Source organism: Neophocaena asiaeorientalis, unplaced genomic scaffold, assembly GCF_003031525.2.
Source record: "Neophocaena asiaeorientalis asiaeorientalis breed wild unplaced genomic scaffold, Neophocaena_asiaeorientalis_V1.1 scaffold122, whole genome shotgun sequence".
Taxonomy (NCBI): Eukaryota; Metazoa; Chordata; class Mammalia; order Artiodactyla; family Phocoenidae; genus Neophocaena; species Neophocaena asiaeorientalis.
In genome coordinates, this window is record NW_020172725.1 from 1,449,112 (window position 1) to 1,468,361 (window position 19,250).

General features: G+C 37.1%; 1 pseudogene; it reads right to left on the minus strand.

Moving 5' to 3' along the window:
* Positions 1 to 14,528: 14,528 nt before the first annotated feature.
* LOC112396508 (rRNA 2'-O-methyltransferase fibrillarin pseudogene) lies at positions 14,529 to 19,015 on the minus strand (annotated as a pseudogene).
* Positions 19,016 to 19,250: the final 235 nt, after the last annotated feature.

Genomic DNA, 19,250 nt, shown 5'->3' on the forward strand with positions numbered 1-19,250 from the left:
AATATTGTAATTCACAAGTGTGTTCTCACCATGGGAATGAAAATGGAGGGCTTGTGAAAACAGGGTTCAGGACACTGGAGAGGTGTCCAAGCACAGACTATATAGGGAAAGAGGATAATTGGCAAGAACATGGAACGTAAGAGGAAAATATGTGGCAAGGAAACAAGCTAGCAAAGTATAAGTGGCAGAGAAAGCTTAAGAAGCCTGTGTCCTGTACCCAGTGGGACCTGAGGGGCAACAGCCTCTTTCTGACCAGATATCTTCATGACTGATTGCTCCTATTTCTGGAAATATCACATGATGGGTCATTCCCGTAGGATATCTTTTACTAAGTGTGTTTTGTGAAAGACTAGTTCCATGAAATAGTAATCCATGAACATGAAAAATGGGTTCTCTGGTCAAATAAATTGGGAAGCTCATCTTCTGTTGTATCAGTTATGGCCCTGCAGGAAATATAATTCACTCAGATTGTTCAGGAGTTCTTAAACTCTTTGTGTGTGTGTGTGTGTGTGTGTGTGTGTGTGTTAAAACTCTTGGGAGTTTGGTGAAGTCTATGAAACCAATTTCAGAAAACACATAAAATAAAATACACAAAGATTACAAAAGGATTCAAATTAAATTGAAATTCAGTTAACAAAATATTTTAAAAACAAATTTTTTCTTTTTTTTTTTGCGGTACGTGGGCCTCTCACTGCTGCGGCCTCTCCCGTTGCGGGGCACAGGCTCTGGACGCGCAGGCTCAGCGGCCATGGCTCCCGGGCCCAGCCGCTCCGCGGCATGTGGCATCTTCCCGGACCGGGGCACGAACCCGTGTCCCCTGCATCGGCAGGCGGACTCTCAACCACTGCGCCACCAGGGAAGCCGCTAAAAACAAATTTTTAGTATAGGAATAAATGTGCTTCTTTACTAACCTATTTAAATAACATGATCTAGCATCAGATCTCATAACTAACGTAGTTTCAAAGTAGTAATAACAATAAATTCTATTTCAAGATATCAACAAAACCTACAACGTGATATGAAAATATCTGTGATATCTGTTGATGACAAAGCCAGAGGTGCTGCTAACGTCTTTTGCCTACATTCATAGCTGAAAGAAAAGATAAATTTCTTTTAGGGGTTAGTGAAAATAAAGGGGTAGTTTTTTACTGAGCAAGTTCAAAGCTTTTTTTCCCATCCAAGTTCTCCAATCCCCTGTTTTCTATCTATAGATGTCATTGGGGTCCTTAGACTCCCAAGCTAAGAACCCCTAGGAACAGACTTTAATGAAGAGACTGCTTAAGGAAGTGCAGGCAGGGTTAATGAAATAAGGGGTGCAGAAGCACCCAGGGAATAGTAACAACTGGGAAGCCCAGCGCAGAAATGGGGGAGGAAAAATAGTGTTTCTAGAGCCCATGGTAAGCTGGAGTCATGGCGAGGACCTGCCCAAAAAGCTGTAGTCATGAAGGAAGCCAGCTACTGCCAGAGAATTGGCACCAAAGCAAAAAAAGCTGTGAAGAAAATATCATTCTCCTGCCCTTTTTAACTTCTGCAGGTGTCTTCTATTGGCTAAACCCAATAAAAGGTCAGCAGACACAAAGCCTGGATGAGTCTTTTCACAGGGGTCAGCCTCAAGGGGACCCAGAGCAGGGCACACAAGGGTGGAAAATGGAGTGGTACGGGAAGACACACCAGGAAAACTAGCCCATTAGGTAGCTACGATTCTTTAGGGAAGATTTTTCCAGATACTTCAGTATACTAACATGTACTGTGATTAGTCATTAAATGTATTATTAATTTAATAAGGAGTGTTGATCAAAGTTATCTTATCTCAGGATCCATTTTTCAAGGAACATCACAGAGGATCAATATTCTGTAGAACAAAAGTTTCCTGATACTGCTTTAGGATTTCCTGTAAACATGTATTTTACCTGCATTAAGTTATTTAGCTGTCTAGCCAGGTTAGCATATTAGCTAGCAAACACCTGTGAGAGACCAGAAAGACCTGATTTCAGCTTTAATTATTTGGCAGCAGTGAGAGTTGAGAATAAGTGTTGCAGAAAGAAAATGATAACCTGTCCTGCTTTTTATCAGAGATAGTTGAGAAAGTGTCCATCCTATTATAGCACTTTGGGGAGCCCATCCCCTGATACCTAGCTCAGGACTCCAAACTCCTCTGGCAGGGATTTCATAAATCCCAAATAGTCAGCTTGGGTCCTGCACAGATGAGAGTGCTTACAGCCTTTCCACTGAGGACATCAGCTGTGGTAGCCACTCTAATCACAGGCTCTTTCATTATGCATCTTTTAAACATCACAAATAAACCATTGTGTATCTGTCACTGCAGTCAGCTAGCTCACCAGGACAGTACCTGGGCATAGATTAGCCAAGAGCTAAAAATTACTTTGTGGACAGATAAGAGCAAAAACAAGGAACTTTTGGATGATTGCTTACGGAAAGGACCCAAATTCTCTACCCCTTCCTGTATCCACATGATTTGCAATGTGGCTTTGCAGCTCCTCCCTTTAAGTGGTGCAATATATTTCCCCCACTTCCTGTATCTGGGGTGGCCCTGCAACTTGTTTTGGAGAATAAAATATTGCAGAGATACCAGAGTGCCAGTTCTGAGCCCAGACCTTAAGATACCTTGCCAGCATCTGTTAGTTCTCTTGGAACTCTGCCCAGCTGCCATGTGAATGAGCCTGAGCTAGGCTGCTGGAGGATGAGAGACCATGTGGATCAGAGTCAAGTTAGACCATGTGTCCCAGGCAAGGCCTCAGACATTGTGAGAGCCCAGCCAATATCAATAAATCTGACCTAAGCTGACCATCAAACCATAAAGAAGTCTAGCCAAGACAAGTGAAAGTATAGAGTGGATCCCAGCTTATATTGCTGACCTGCACAACCATGAGCAAAATAAATGGATATTGTTTTCAGCCACTGCTTTTGGGGGTGATTTGTTATGCAGCAATAGCTAATTGATATAATAAATCACAGGATATAACTCTATCTCGCCCCAGTGGACGCAATGATGAACGGAATGTGGGTAACCCAAAAACATTTGGTTTTTTTGCACTTAGAAATGAGTGGAAGATTTTGACAGGCAATACGAAATGGAAGTAGCACAAAAATTCAACTGTACACCTCATATTTGTGTACAGAACTAATGCTGAACAGTTACAGTCCTAGGCACACTGCAGGATGAGGGAGGTAACCATAGTCCACAAGGAGAAAAGTGCAATAAAAAACAGATTCTTAAAGCATCCTATATCATGTTTCTGAAAACCTTGAATTTAGCCATGCTAAAGCAACAGTGTTTATGACCTGGCAACCTCTAGCCTCCTCATCATGTCTTACTGAATATGCTTCTGTGAATGGGTGGGAGTCTCCATGTCACGGTCCACCTCTGGCAGCTGTGGAGAGGAGTCGTGAGCATCCTGACACAGTATACTTATAGACAATCCACTACTAACTCCAGATCTTTAATGAGAGGATGGGCAACCATCCAAACAATAATGGCTCCTGCTAACCAAAAAAGTATTCTTCTATAAAACAGTGATTGAAAAATTACTCTACCAAGGTCAAAAATATTTACTTCCTTAAAAAGCAAGTTTAAAGCTGTATAGGAGGACTATCTATGGGTTAAATGTTGTAATGCCCATGCTGACACACAAAAAATAATAATAAAGAACATTTTTGGAAATAAGACGCAAAAATCTTTGGAGTGGCAAATTTCAATCAGTTAGCAACCACTAGAAAAGGCATGGGCTTTGGCACCAGATGGATCTGTTAATGAACTTTGATTCTGCCACTTGCACACTACTATATATAAAATAGATAACTGATAAAGACCTGCTGTAGAGCACAGGGAACTCTACTCAATACTCTGTAATGACCTATGTGGGAAAAGAAGCTAAAAACCAGGGCATATATTTGTATGTATAGCTGATTCACTTTGCTGTACACCTGAAACTAACACATTGTAAATTAACTATACGCCAATAAAAATTTTTAAAAAAGGAAAAAAATGCTACATGGCCTTGTCCATGTTGCTTAACCTCTCTGAACCTATTTCCTGTTTTAGAAGATGGTAAGAGTAATAATTACAATAGACTCACTGGGCTATTGTGAAGATTAAATGAGATAACACAAATCAAACAACTGACACAGTGTCTGGCTCATAGCAAGTGCTCAATAAATCTACACTGCCAGTTCCCTATGTTGGATGCAAAGCATAATCTCCATAAACACTTTGCTTTGGCTCTCATAGTGTTTAAATTGAAAGAGCTTTATCAAAAGCTCAATCACATTCTTTGGAAGCAGTGAAAAGCATGACTGAGTTGTAGATAAAAAGCAAAATGGAGAAAGAATGCATCTTTGATGCTGTTAGTCACAGTCCAGGCACCCTCCAATTTTCAAAGGACTGTGTTCCAAAACTTAATTTGTGAGCCACTTCCTGGAAACAATTTTAGAGACGGTGGTTAGATTCTCAAGCCACCTCAGAAGAGTATATTTGGCCCATAAAATGGTTGACTAAAGTACTTTAACTCTGGTTCTCAGAGCAGAGCCACGTGTGGTAGAAGACAAGGATGTAGTGAAGAAGGGGAGAAGGGGCATTGTGAAGAAAAAAAACCAAAAAAGCGTTGGATGAGTAAAAATTACTAATAGTTATGGTGCGTCCTTTAGATTCCAGACATTGAACTATGTGCATAGTAGTTTTATTATTTAATGCTTATAGCATCTCTTTGATAAAGGCATTTCTCTCATACTACCTAGAATAAACAATAAAACAACCTAGAAGTTCAGAAATATTAATTAATTTGTCCAAAGTCACATAACAAGAAAATAATGAAAGAAGGGAATTTTGAATGTGGTAAAGTCAGTGACCAATCAAGGAGTGACCAGAAAACATTTTCAGCTAATAGACTTCAGGTTGTGCCACTTTTATAGGGGGAAGATCCTTTCAAGTTATTTGGTTAAATATTACTTTTCAAAAGTGTGTCTGTATGTGTATTCATATATATACATACATGTATACATATGCACATATAATGTATTTAAATAAATATTTGACTGTAATTAAATTAAATCTAGGCAAATGATATGAAAATTTTCAAACAGCACAGGAAGATATAAAATGAAAGCTAAACATCTCCCGTGACCTATAGTTTTTTATCTGTATTTTTCTAGTAAAATACATATAACTATTACTTACACAAAGGAGAACGTGTAATGCATACCTTCTGTATCACTTAATAATACATCTTAAAGCTTTTTCTACATCACCATCAACAGATCTAACTTATTCTTTTCACCAACGCAGGGTATTCTGTTCAATACAATTAATTTATTGGCAATCCCCTGTTGAAGGGGAATATTGTTTTCCTGTATTTTGCTATTACAAGGTACATCCCATTCAGATATCTTAGTATCCTTTTGCAAGTGTATTACTAGGTTAAATCCTGAGCTGTGAAGTTGCTGGCTCAAAGGTCCTGTGAATTAGATTTCTTGACTGCGATGGTTGCTTTCCTCACATCCTCACCAATGCTAAATATCATTGCATTTTTAAATTTTTGCTGAACTTACAAGATAAAAATTGCATCTTATTTTAATTTTCATTTCTTTAATTATGTATGACATTTATCATTATTTATATGTTTACTGGTCATTTGTATTTATTTTTCTTTAAATTTTTTTTCACTTATTAGGTATTTATATTTTTGCCTACTTTTTAAATTCACATTAGCTTTTTCTTAATTATTTGTACAAACTCTTTGAAAATTCAGGAACTGGCTCTTTGTTTTTCATGGGTCTTGCATATTTTTTTCTTAAGGAACACGTTTTAACCATCAGCTACTTCATCTTCTTAAGCAAATTTCTGATTATGATTTGACTTTCTCTTAAATTGGCTGTCAAGAGATTATGTCCTGGTTATGCTATTAAGAATATTCTGGGGCTTCCCTGGTGGCGCAGTGGTTGAGAGTCCGCCTGCCGATGCAGGGGACACAGGTTCGTGCCCCGGTCCGGGAGGATCCCACATGCCGCGGAGCGTCTGGGCCCGTGAACCATGGCCGCTGAGCCTGCGTGTCCGGAGCCTGTGCTCTACAACGGGAGAGGCAAGAATATTCTGGCATGTGTAAAAGTTATATTTTCTTTTATGAAGTAATAAATTGGCAATCTGGTTTTAAACATACTACTCAGGATTATGTGTCTTTGTGTATATATGTTTTTGAATTTTTGTTAATTTGAGTCCTCCTTGAGAGACAGATGCATTTTTGATGAGCTAAGAAATCATTTTCTGATCCTGCAAGACTAAGCAATACATGGGGTTATTGCTCATGCCCTGTTCATGCTACTTTGCAAAGTGGCTCAGTGCGTCCCGTATGCCAGCCAGTCAGTCAGCTTCTTCTGGCAATTCCCCAACCTTGCCTTCACCCCCTTCATTTCCAACTTTCATGGAGCATTCTGGGCATCAGTAGGAGAAAAATGTGAAGGTAGGTGTTGGGTCTTTGTAAACCAGGAAGAATTCTGGGGAGATGAATTGTTAGGGAGCATGAGATAGCTTTTAATATTTAAGGAGAATATTAGACGCTGCATAGGGAAGATTCAAGGGATTTGGAACACTGAACCTCTGAACTCTGTGCCCATTGTAGGATCTTCTTAAAGGCTCACATTTATTCATTTCAGTTCATGACTGTTAATGATTAACATTTGTTTACATATTTTGAAGCTTTAAAATCACAGTCTGTCAAACAAATAATTAGTAGTTACATAATTCAAAGGCCTTGAAGTCTTATTCAAGCTCATGCAAAACGTTGTATTTTTAAATAATTTTATGCTTATTTCACATTAAAATCTTCTCAAATAATAAGGAAGACCATCCTAGTACTATTTTTACAAGATAAAAGTGACCATTCAACAGGATCAGTTACCTCTTCAATGTTTTAAGTTAGATGTCAGGACTGATTTTAGACAGAGAATCATGCCATAAGAACTTCTTGTCATTTTATAAATTGTCTAATTACTTTGGGGGGAAATGCCAATTCTACAACTCTATAATAAAAAGTAACAGTAGTAAGTGGATTGTATGTCTTTGCCCATAACTTTATAGTGACCCTTGAGCATTGATTCTCTACTCTGGTGTCATTGTGCTTTACATGCTTTTCTGGTGAAAAGCACATTCTTCAGGCATTTAGCAACATTTGATATTATAATATTATAATATCTATAATATTACCATGTGGTCTGTAAGTGAATGAGAATTTACAAAAAAGCAAAATACCCAAAACCATGAGGAGCTGTAGCTAATTATTTCCAGTTTTGCAATTCTGAGATGCTGATTTATTATATATATACATGCGTATCTGTATATATCCATCCAACAATAAATACTACCGTTTGAGTATGTGGTTCATATATATGAAGTATAGCTATAAATGAATTCATGTATGAATAGAATTAATATATCTATGGAGTGAAATGTACTTATAAATGTATATTAACTAAATTCTTAAGACAGTATCTGAACAATATATGAATACCATAATGTGTGTTATTCATTCAAAACACATTATTTGAAAAATGACAAATATTTTTAACATCCCCTTTGTAGCAAAATGTATTTGTGCATATTTGCACAACCCGCTTTAATACACTGTGGACAAAGGGAAGCATCCTTGATTCAAGGGCAACTACGGTCTGGTTCCAATAACGAGGATTTAGAAAATGCTCTTTTTTTCCTTTAAACTCTTCAGAGAACAAAGATTCTCTAGCCACAGATCTTTAACAGCTTCTGTCTAGATTCAGGTAGATTGTACAATATAAAGTATAAACAGCAGATGTTAATTTGAATTTAAATGCAATTGAATTGTCCATCAAAAGGAATGTCGATCCAATTTATAATTAGCCTCCAAATAAATGAAAACCTATTCTTATCTAAAATGAAGCTTAGGTCTATTTATAGAACAGTCATCAGATCATGTGCTTCCACTGCTTACAGACAGAACAGCTCTTCCCCAATAGGCTTTTAAATCCATGTAGCTGTCAGCAAAGAAAAAACAACCTAAATGGGCAGATGATACTACATTAGCCAAGCTTCCCTTTTCCTCCAGCAGTTAGAAGGTCTGATATGGTCCTTGTGCCCATCTGCCATTTTCTAGAATGAACTCAGACTCTATCCTGAGAAAACTGGGAAATATAAATCTTCTGATGCAGTTTACCCTAATAACAAGATGAATTAGAAGTGATTACAGTTTTCCTCAGGAGAAAACTTCTCACTGGATTACAGAAACCAGTGAGAATTTCTAACATGTCATCTTTTCTATAACAATTTTGTTCTGCCCATAAGTAAATAAAGGAACTAGACAAGAACAGATGCCAAATTCCCTCATTATGTGTATTCTAAACACAAGTGTCTTCAGAGTCTACAAACAAAAACCTGAACACATTTCAGGGAACTCAGTTAAATAATCATTCTGCATGCTGTTAGCAATATTATATTGTTTTCTGACCTTCAGACATGTCTTCCTATGACCTTTTCCTCCTTTCACATTAAATGTTTAACCTCTCTTTGCTTGTGAAGCCTTCCAGACTCTGCGCTTTTCGACTTAGTCCTAATCCCCCCTAATACTTCTTCCACTGCATCACCTTTCCCTTCTCTCTGTTGACAGATGAATCCTTGACCCTATTTCATCTCAAAAAAACATTCATTTAAGACAGACTTTTTACAGTTAAAACAGTCTAATTATTAAATAGCTGTCATCTAATTTTTTTAAAACAAGATTCAGGCAGTGAGGGAGAAACGTTTGGTTCCCATGACCAAGCATCAGTATAATGTATTGCTTGACATCATAATGCTTATAGTGTTTTCAACAGTTTTCACCACAGTGACATGCATGGATAACATTCTGATCAATGACCCAATCTCATAAGTGAACCCAGGTATGGGAGCTACGACCAATGTGCCAGACATAACTCCACACAACACTTCTTTCCCATTCAAGAGAGCATGACAGGATGTAAATAAGTCAGACCAACATCATTATACCAGTGATCAAGACTACTTTAATTTCTTAAAATAAAAAGGGGAATAATTTGCAAATGTTGACACTTTATTAATAGCAACAAATTACTCACCACACACCTCAGAAGTGATCACAGCTCATCAGTGTGTTGTATCTCTGTAGTTAAGACCCCCTGCTACATACAGTCATTTTCTCATATACTTTCTCTAAACCTTGTCATTCACCAAACAATGTTAGGTATACTACAAAAAGTCCTTTATTGATTTTGTAGCTAGATTTAAAAATAAGTGAGATGAGTAAAATCCAATGAGATATATAAAGGTTTTTGAATTAAAAAACTGGGGGCAGCTAAGCATGGAAGAACATCAGATGTGGGCAGAGTTAAGCCTAGTCAGACTAGAGAAGAGGAAACCAAAAACACATTACAAACACTTGGAGTTGATAGGTTAATCTACCCACTTCTCAGAATCTCTGGCATCAGATAAAATCTAAAAACGCCTAAAATCTGCAAAGCTGTTGACTAGTGCTTGTGATACTACAGAACTGTGCTGTTCAATGTGGTAGCCAGTAGCCACCCGTGGCTATTTAAATTTAAGTGCATTAAAATGTATTAAAATTTAAAACTCAGTTCTGCAATCACACTAGTCACACTTAACCTATAGTTTGAAAGCAATGCTGTCCAATGGAACTTTAAAGGAAATGTTCTATATCTGTGCTGTCCAATATGTGTAGCCACTAGCAGTTAGTGCAAATAAGGAACTGAAATTTTAATTTAATTTTAATTAAGTTAAATTTAAATTTAAACAGCTATATGTGGCTATTGGCTACCATACAGGACATTTCCACCACTGCAGAAAATTCTATTAGGCAGTGCTCCTCTAGAACCATAGGGTCCCTCATGCTGGAATGCCAAAAGGAGGGAAGGGAAGAATGTAAGAAGTAGGGGTGGTGCTGGAGCAGAAAAATAATATTTTCTCTCCACCTACTATCTGTCAAGCACTTTGTTATAGGCTTTCCATATGTCATTTTACTTAATCTTCACAGCCCCCAAATTGCTATTGACCTAACAGTAGAGACTCAGATAAGATTTGAATCCACATCTACACGACATCTCATGCCATACTCTTTCACTACTCCTTGACATCAATACGATCATGAATGGTGTTCATACAGTCAATATAGACTTATCAAAAAAAAAAAAGAACAGATTAAAGAATGAGGTGTCATGTCATTAAGGCATGTAAAAAAAAAAAGAAATGCTACTTTATATATCGGGCAACAAACATATGAAATATGTTACTTTGAGAGATGGTATAGACTTAAAAGGAAACAGAATTATAGAAAATGAATGACTGATAGTTTCATTATTAAGGGAAGCCAGAAATGAGTGAACTGCCAAAAGTACAACTGTAGTAACAGTGATCATCATAACAATAGCTATCATTTATTGAATCCTTACTGGGCTCAATAATTCATGCTCATAATCACCCACCCTCTGAAGTACAGGTGAGAGTGTCACTGTCAGAGATAAAATTGCAGTCTGGAAAGCAGAAAGGTCTGACTGATTAATTTCTTTCTTATCTTCTTAAAGTGAAACTTCCCAATGCCTTTTCACAGGTACACACAACAAAGTGATGAAAGAATAGATAATACCCAATATCAGTCAGTGAAGAAATGCACTGCAATAATGCCATTATTGAAAGTCCTCGTTTAAATTTTAATTTGCCAGTTTCTTAATTACCCTTGCATATGTCCTAATTTTTTTCCTAAGCTTTATATCTGGTGATCATAATCATCTGCAAGGCTGACATTAAAATTTGCTAGGTTGGTAGGTTTGAAAGGATAACTTAATTTTCATGTACCTTTTACAGCCCTGTCAGGTTATTGTTGATATTAGAAAGAATCTCAGTCCATCTTGGCCTTCTCAATATTTTCTCCTTTCTAGTTTTTATCATCAGTCACAGAGGCAGAACTGTTATAGATGAGAGTACATTTAAGGAAATAATAAAGACTCTTGACTGTCTGCAATATCCATCTCATAGTGGCTGGAAATAACTTCAGGAAAGCTAATTATTAAATAATTAATAACAATAATCCCGTAACTAAAAATAATGTGTTAACACCTAACCCAGTCCTTGGCACATAAAGCTCATGCAACAATTGTTTCCTTTTCTCCCTTTCCTACTCTTAACTCCTTGGTCTGTCAGATTATAATATAAATTGTGATCACAAGTAAATTTGGCTCAGTGTTTTCTTCTTTGATTCAAGATCGCCACAGAAAACAACATTTCTATTCCAGATCCTCTCTATATATGGCTTTAGGAGAATAACTGCCAATTCTGACTTTCAAACCTCCTATAGTTACTATTTATGCTAATGGAAACTTAGGCTACATATATTTCAAAACATTATCAAATTAGGATCACGTATCTAAAGAATATTTGTGTATCTTAATAAGAAAATATATTCTTGGAAATATACTACTTTATCTTATCAGTGGGCTAAAACAAGGTGAGGAAAATCTATTCTTATTTTATGTGCAAGATAACTTTAGAAATTATCCCCATTGATTGAATAATTTATGATAGATCTTGTGGGAGAGTATTATGTAGCCATTATAGAGAATGAAGTAAATCCATGATTATTAGAATAGAAAGAGTTCCAAGACATAAAGTTATGTGAAAACCACCAGATGTACAAGTATGTGCATGATATGATTTTTTTTAAGCAACCTGAACAGTTGAATGGTTTTCAAATTGATACATGAGACAGACAGTGATGGATGGACGCTGATATGTTATTGTTATTATTATCACTAGGCCTCACACAAATGCAAAAATCAACAGTAGTTTTCTCTATGGAAGGTGGGGTTGTGAGACATTTATATTTTATCTTGTACTTACATACAATTTAAATTTTCTAATCACGTACATGTATTACTTTTAAAAAATATCATCAGAAATTATATGGGCATTAACATTTTGATCCACTTCTGTTAGCCTACTTCTATTTAAAAAAAAATAGTATGCTATTTTTAAACAATCTTTGGTATTATTGATAAGAGGCTTAACTTAGCCATCATTTTCTCTGTCAAATTCACATTGCCAAATGGCTGGATTTTTAAAGGACTGCCTTCTAAAATAACAGAGCAATCCTGGTTTGGTGACATAACTACTTGGCCAAAGAAATATCAACTGGTCATGAATGCCCATCCTGAAAAAAAAAAATCAAGGCTTGCATCTTCAAAGAAAGAGAAGTCATATAATATCCTCTATTTACTTATGACTACCTTCAGTAACTCCACCTTCTTTTGTACGTTGCTGGATTCAAATCTGGCTTGGATGAATTATTATTTGAAACCTATTCAAGGCTCCACTAATGTCTGGATACAGTAAAAGCCAGTGAAATCTCCCATTATTTTGACAAAACACTATAGAATTTAAGAAGCTAACTACATTGAAACAAAGGGTAGGTCATGGGGGGATAGACCTAGCACCTTTCCAGAAACAGAACACCTATTACCAGTAAAGACTTGTGATCTAATGTTCTTTACTCCATTCCCCTTTTTTAAAGAAAGGGAATGTAGTAAGTTTTCTTTCATTCAGGAAAAACATCTAATATTCATACTGGAACAAGAACTGCCAGCCATTACACTTTAAGGGTTTGATGAGATCTTGGCAATTGCTCCTTTGGTCCAATGAATCAGGCATGAGTAACAATTTCAATCTTTTCTTTTTATACAAAAAGACCAAGTCAGGATTGACAGCCTTTTAGAAACTGGGTGGCAGGGAGTTAAGCCCTGTTTTTGTTTGGCACATGAGTACTGGTGAGGACCAGTACAACAGACTTAGCCAGGCAACAGGGACCAAGAAATGATTTGGGCTTCAGATTTCTTCCTCACATCCCACATTTGTATACATTCCTAAATAAAATATTCAGGAGTTACAGACGTAGAAAACAATCTTATGGTTACCAGGGGGGGAAAGGGAGGAGGGATAAATTGGGAGATTGGGATTGATGTATACACACTACTATATATAAAATATATAACTAATAAGGTACCTACTGTATAGCACAGGGAACTCTACTCAATATTCTGTAATGACCTATATGGGAAAAGAATCTAAAAAAGAGTGGATATATGTATAACTGATTCACTTTGCTGTACAGCAGAAAGTTAACACAACATTGTAAATCAACTATACTCCAATAAAAATTTTTAAAAATTAGACAATAAATAAAATATTCAGAAATTTTACAGTGTTCTCAAGATCTTTGAATTGAAAGAATAGAATGTGTTATACTGTAGTGGTGGCTAAATATACAAAGTTTTCAAAATTCCCATTCTGAATGATTGTGTCTTAGGGTAAGCTACTTTTTCTCATAGAACCTCTAATAGAAAACTTGCTTATTACATGGTTGACACTTGTTTAGAAACCAAAACTGGTAAATATTCTTCCAACATTTGCAAAAGTGTATTCCATGGAACACTGATCCCTTGGGATATTTCTTGAAGGTGAGGATTCCATGATCAAAATATTTTGGAAGCAATTTGTACTATATTCTCACATTGGTAATTCACAGTGTACAGCTGCATATTCCGGATTCTGAGTAGTCAAAAAAAAAATAACCAGTTTAAATGTGTTTAACATCTTAATTCTGAATCTTTTTCTTTATCACGGAAATACTTCCCTGATGTATTTATTAATATTTTATTGAATTAATATTCTATATAGAGGATACTTTGGGAAACACAAGATAATTCTACCTGTCAGTAATAATAGAATGGTCATGGGCCAGGCTACCACAGAAGACAGTGAGTGTCTCAAAGAGAAAGCAGATGAAAAGAAGAGATCCACATGCTAGGTCTGTGGCCCAGTCAGCATCCTGAAATTAGAGTAATTAGACTCCTTATTGGTAAATATTCTTGCCTTATTGCCACTCAAATTTGGACCAGAGGCAGAGTGAAATAAACCACTAGAAGGGGATGCGCTTTAGTTATCCCTAGAGATCAACACAATCTCAATTATAAATGAAATAGTAAGCCCAGAGATATTACATGACATGCCCAAGACCACTCTGGTGGTCAGAAGCAGGCCTGGATTGAGAACCCAGTATTCTGAATCTGATGCCAGAGTACTTCTTAGCAGCCCACACCAACTTCTGCCCAGGGATGAGCAGAAAGCCTATTGATTGAACCAAATATAATTGAATATTAATATTACTTTTGGGTCTGTTACAGCCATGATGAGAAATGAACAATTAAAGACATTTAAAAATTGTTTAATGCTTCTTTTTTGCTTTATAATTTCTATTGTTCCTAATACGTTGAGTGTATAAGTGGAAAACAATAGAATGTATAGCAGTATAGTGTAGTGGATAGTACAGTGGCTAGACATTACCCATCTACTAAGCACAGAAAACAATAGCCTACAAGCTTCTAAAGAATCACAAATTAAAAATCACCTAGTCTAACATCAGCAACAGTAGCAATGCAATCTATCCCAGTCCAGACGGTGCTGGGCTTCAGCTCACATTGGGATGTGGCTTGTACACACCTATGACCACAGGGTGGTCTTTTTCATATTGCTCTAAAGTCAACTGCTCCTGGGGCTTCATTGTCTCCTGTTGCATCTTTTCACTTCAGAGACATATATGGCCTCGGGAGAGGCTGTGAAGTCAATGCAATTGTGCTTAATGGAAATCACAAAGTGTCCTCCATTACATAGGAAGGTGTGGGCATTCAGGGCTACAATCTGGGTCTGGTCTGGCTGGGCCATGTCGGCAAAGATCACATCCACCATTGCAATGAGCTTGTGGTATTTGTGTGAGTGCTGAGCATCTTCAATGACAGGAATAATGTTGGTTCACTTCTTGGCCAAATTAATGAGGTCACAACCGGGGCAGTGGGAAAACTCAACTGCACAGACCAGACCCTGTTGGCCTACGATGTCAGAGACATGGGAGAGTGTGGTACCCAAGGCAGCCCTGAGGTAGAGCGCCTTGGCCCCTGGCTTGATGCGGTCCACAGAGCCCAAGACTGCTGCAGACAGCTTGGAATGGAAGGGGGTTTTGCTTTATTTAGTCTGGGGGGTTAAACAGAGGTGAACTCCTATCATCCCTCATCTGTATTCTTGTAAGACTCTAAGCATAAACTTCCTTATGATAATAATAATAATAGGAAGAAGAACAACAACTAGTAGTAGTAGTAGCAGTGCCACTTACTGTTTTCTTTAACTCTAATATGGTTCTAACTGCTTTAAATAGGTTAACTCATTTACTCCCTATAATAATTCCGAGGTAGGTAATACTATGTTTCTCACTTTACAAAATGTGGGAACTGTAGACCAGCTAGTTTTTAAACCTTGCCCCAAAATCTCACGGCTCTATGTGGCAGAGACAGAATTTAAACTCAAGCAGTCTGACCCCACAGGGTATATAGTCTTTAACCATTATGTATATTGCCTTGTAGGTGTCTACTGATGGTTATTTTCCTTATCCATTTCTACACTCACTTCCTCTTGTCCATTATGGATTCATTCATTGTTGATTTCCAAACCTGATGAAGTATCAAAATCACCTACAGAGCATCGTTAAAACACACACTGTAGTCCTCTCTCCAAGATACTCTGATCCATACTAGACTAGGTAGTTTCAAAAAGCACAAGAGGGGGCTTCCCTGGTGGCACAGTGGTTGAGAGTCCACCTGCCGATGCAGGGGACATGGGTTCATGCCCCAGTCCGGGAAGATCCCACGTGCCGCCGAGTGGCTAGGCCCGTGAGCCATGGCCGCTGAGCCTGCAAGTCCAGAGCCTGTGCCCCGCAACAGGAGAGGCCACAACAGTGAGAGGCCCGCGTACCGCAAAAAAAAAAAAGGAAAAAAAAAGCACAAGAGGTTCATCTGGAGGTTCAGATCCAAGGACCCATGTTTGGGAGCCATTGATTTAGAGCCTTTCTCTCTTGGCTGGTTGCCTTATTCATCAAAGATACTGCCTAGGTTCACAGAAGCCATGAGAGGAGGGAGGACACAAAGGGTAGCTAGACTGGCTAAACCAGCACCTGTCCCAGGAAGTCTTCATATCCCCTTCTCACACTATGAAATCCTTGAGGACAAGGACAAAACATTAGTCAGATTTGGACCTTCCATGATGGTTAGACTAGAGCCTGATTCATAGTAGATGCTCAGTTAATACTTACTGTCTAGGTTTCTGGGTGAATATTATTGATAAAAGGCAATAAAATAATGGTTTTTCCAAAGAGACTAAGAAGGGTCTTCTAACTAATAATTGCCTATTGCTCTGATAATAAAAGAGTCATATATTTCTCTACAACATAGTAAACAGGAGATAAAGCAAGAGAGCTTAATCACCATATTAACACAAAGGAAGGAATGAGAAGGCCAAGAACAAATGGGTGCAAAGGAGGAAGTTGTGTTTAACTGATGTCTGGTTTGACAAACTACATATAAATTTAGAGATTAAATATAATCATCTAGGTTCATTTGACTACATTCATTAAATAAAACGAGTATATATTTTTTAAATTCCTTCAAGGCTGGCTTCATAGGACCCTCAGATGAATTTACCCACTCATCCTCCCTTCCACTACTGCCTAATTGCTCTACCACAGGCTAATGCACAAACGGTCCTCAGCAACCATTTATCTTTCTTGAAGTCTTCTCCTTAGAGCTCCTTTTAAGAATAGCAGTGGGTTTTCCTTTGAACTTATTTTCTCTCTTAGTTGTTTGTTTTCTTTCAAGCATGTTGTAGAGGCTTCTTTGCAGTGTGTTTCTGAAGCAAATCAGGGACACTAATTTGTTCTTTGTGGATTTTTGAAAGCTACCCCAGTGGGAGCCACTTGCTTTGACCAGGATTTCTGCCTGTGGATGATGGGGAGGGAGGACTCAGAAAGGCTATTAAGACAGATAGGAATGCTATAGCTAGGTGAACACATTAATGATATAGAGCTGAGAAGCAGAACTCCTGATTTTGAGGAGATGCAACCAATGAGCACATGGAGACAAGACTACCCAAGCGCCAGCATTTACCTCTGTGCAGGTGTGTACTAAGTAGCAATTTCTGGCTGAGATAGAAAATCCTGTTCTCTTTAGACATGGGGATGCAGCACAGATGTGACACTGCAGGTGGAGAAAAATCTTCATGGGCTCTGAAGCTAGAAGGAAGTTGACAGTTCATTTTAGGGTGATGGGAAAAGCATTCTGGCTGAGAGGTGGGTGGAAAAGTTCTCAACTCGCTCAAAACCTGTACATTTTGACCATGGCTCTGCCATTAATTGGCATTGCATCCCTGTCCAAATCACTTCATCTCCCTGCCTCCCAGGGTTCCCCCATCTGTAAAACCAACAGATCCAAACTGTTGGCCAAGTGCTCCTTTCCATTTTAATGTGCTGCCTTCAGATTAACAAAGATACACACATATTTATATCTATAAGATAAAAGCCTTTGACTTTTTACCTTAAGTTGACTTTCAGGAAAAACAAACTATATAAGAAAATGAATGTATACTGGGAATTTATTCTTTAAAACAGCCTTCAAAGTATATAGCCAGAGATCAATTTTATATACCTTTTTCCCAGTCATCTACATATTCCTAAATTTCTGTATAGAGCAAATGATAATAAATCTCAAGCTCTATAAAGACACTGAATTATCAGAAGAAAAGGCCCTACAGTTTCTGTTTATGACAAAAGAAAATAAAATTTTTAGAAGTGTATTGAAAGATAATGTAAGATGAATAAATGTTTTGAAAATGCAAAACCAATTATCTTATTATCCTGACAGAACTAGTTTTATTTATGCCTATTATTGATATACACATGCTGTATTTACATTGTTACAATAATGGTATACATAGAATTTCACATTCACTATTTTTACATATATTATCTCATAAACATACCTTATTTTGCTACGTAATTATTATTTTAATGGCTTCATAGCATTAAACTGTGTTGATGTACCATAATCTATAAAATCATTATTTTGCTGGACTTTTAGTTTGTCTCCAACTTTTTGCTACTAATATTGATTGCAATAAAATTTTTTTATGGTCAGCTTTTGTTTCTGTTCAAATGTTTCCATAAGAGAAGAATTTTGAAGGCAATGGATATGAGTAAATTTGTGGCTTTTGCTGCAAATGGTCATGTAACTTTCTAAAGGGATTATCAATTAATAATGTCACCAGCAAGGAATGTACACATCATTTTTACCAAAACTTCACCATCTTTAACGGCGATCATTTTTGTGATGTAATATTTTATGCGTTTCAGAACTGGCAGAGTGACAATTATGTGTATAACAAAGGGTCCTCAATAAATATGTTTCGACCCTCCTCATTAAAACTCTGGACTTAAAAAAAACAAAAAACAAAACTCTGGACTTAACTTGGAGATTCATTTATTCATTCATTCACTCTAATGCACTTGTTCATTAATTCATGCATTCAAAAACCTTTCATTGGGCACAATTATATAATCAAAATATGTTAGGCCCTGGCTATACAAAGTTATACTTTCCCTTAATGGCTCACTTTCTCAAAGAGAGAAATCTATGTGAGCACATATGTGGTCTCTGCTTTCATTCCAGTGTGTTTCGGGATGCATAAGGACTCAGGGGAGAAGACCCAAAAAAGCTCATTATTTTTCCTTCATAGCATACTTTCAACAAAACATACTAGGTATCTCCAATTATCAGAACTAGTTTCTTAATCCATGCCATGAATGAGCAAACTACTTCTAGAGGTGTGACACAGCTTATTTTCAGAGGCACAAAGTTTTGCAAAGAAATTGGTAATAACTGTAATACTTCTTCTGAAGTTCTCCTACTTCCTCTTATATTGGCTTTCTCTTATTATGTGTGCCCACTATGGGGTTCAAAACATATTAGGTACCTAATAAATTGTGATTTTTATGACTCTTTCTCCTTCATCTCTAAGCCTGTATACAATCTTCTTTAGATTCAAATCCCTTTACCTGAAAAATTCTGCCAGACCCATACTGCAACATATTTAACTGTTCTCGACGTTAATCCTCCCTCAAAACAAAAACAAGCATCAAGTGCTTAAAATATGCCATTCACTGCAGTATATTATTTTTTGTAATTCTTATGAAATCTGCTTTATACACTATTTATTAGAGAAATTATATAATTGGCCAAGGTCACAAAGCTGATAGGTGAGAGAGTTGGGATTTCCATTAAGATTATCTCTAAATTCCTTTTCTTTTTCTTCT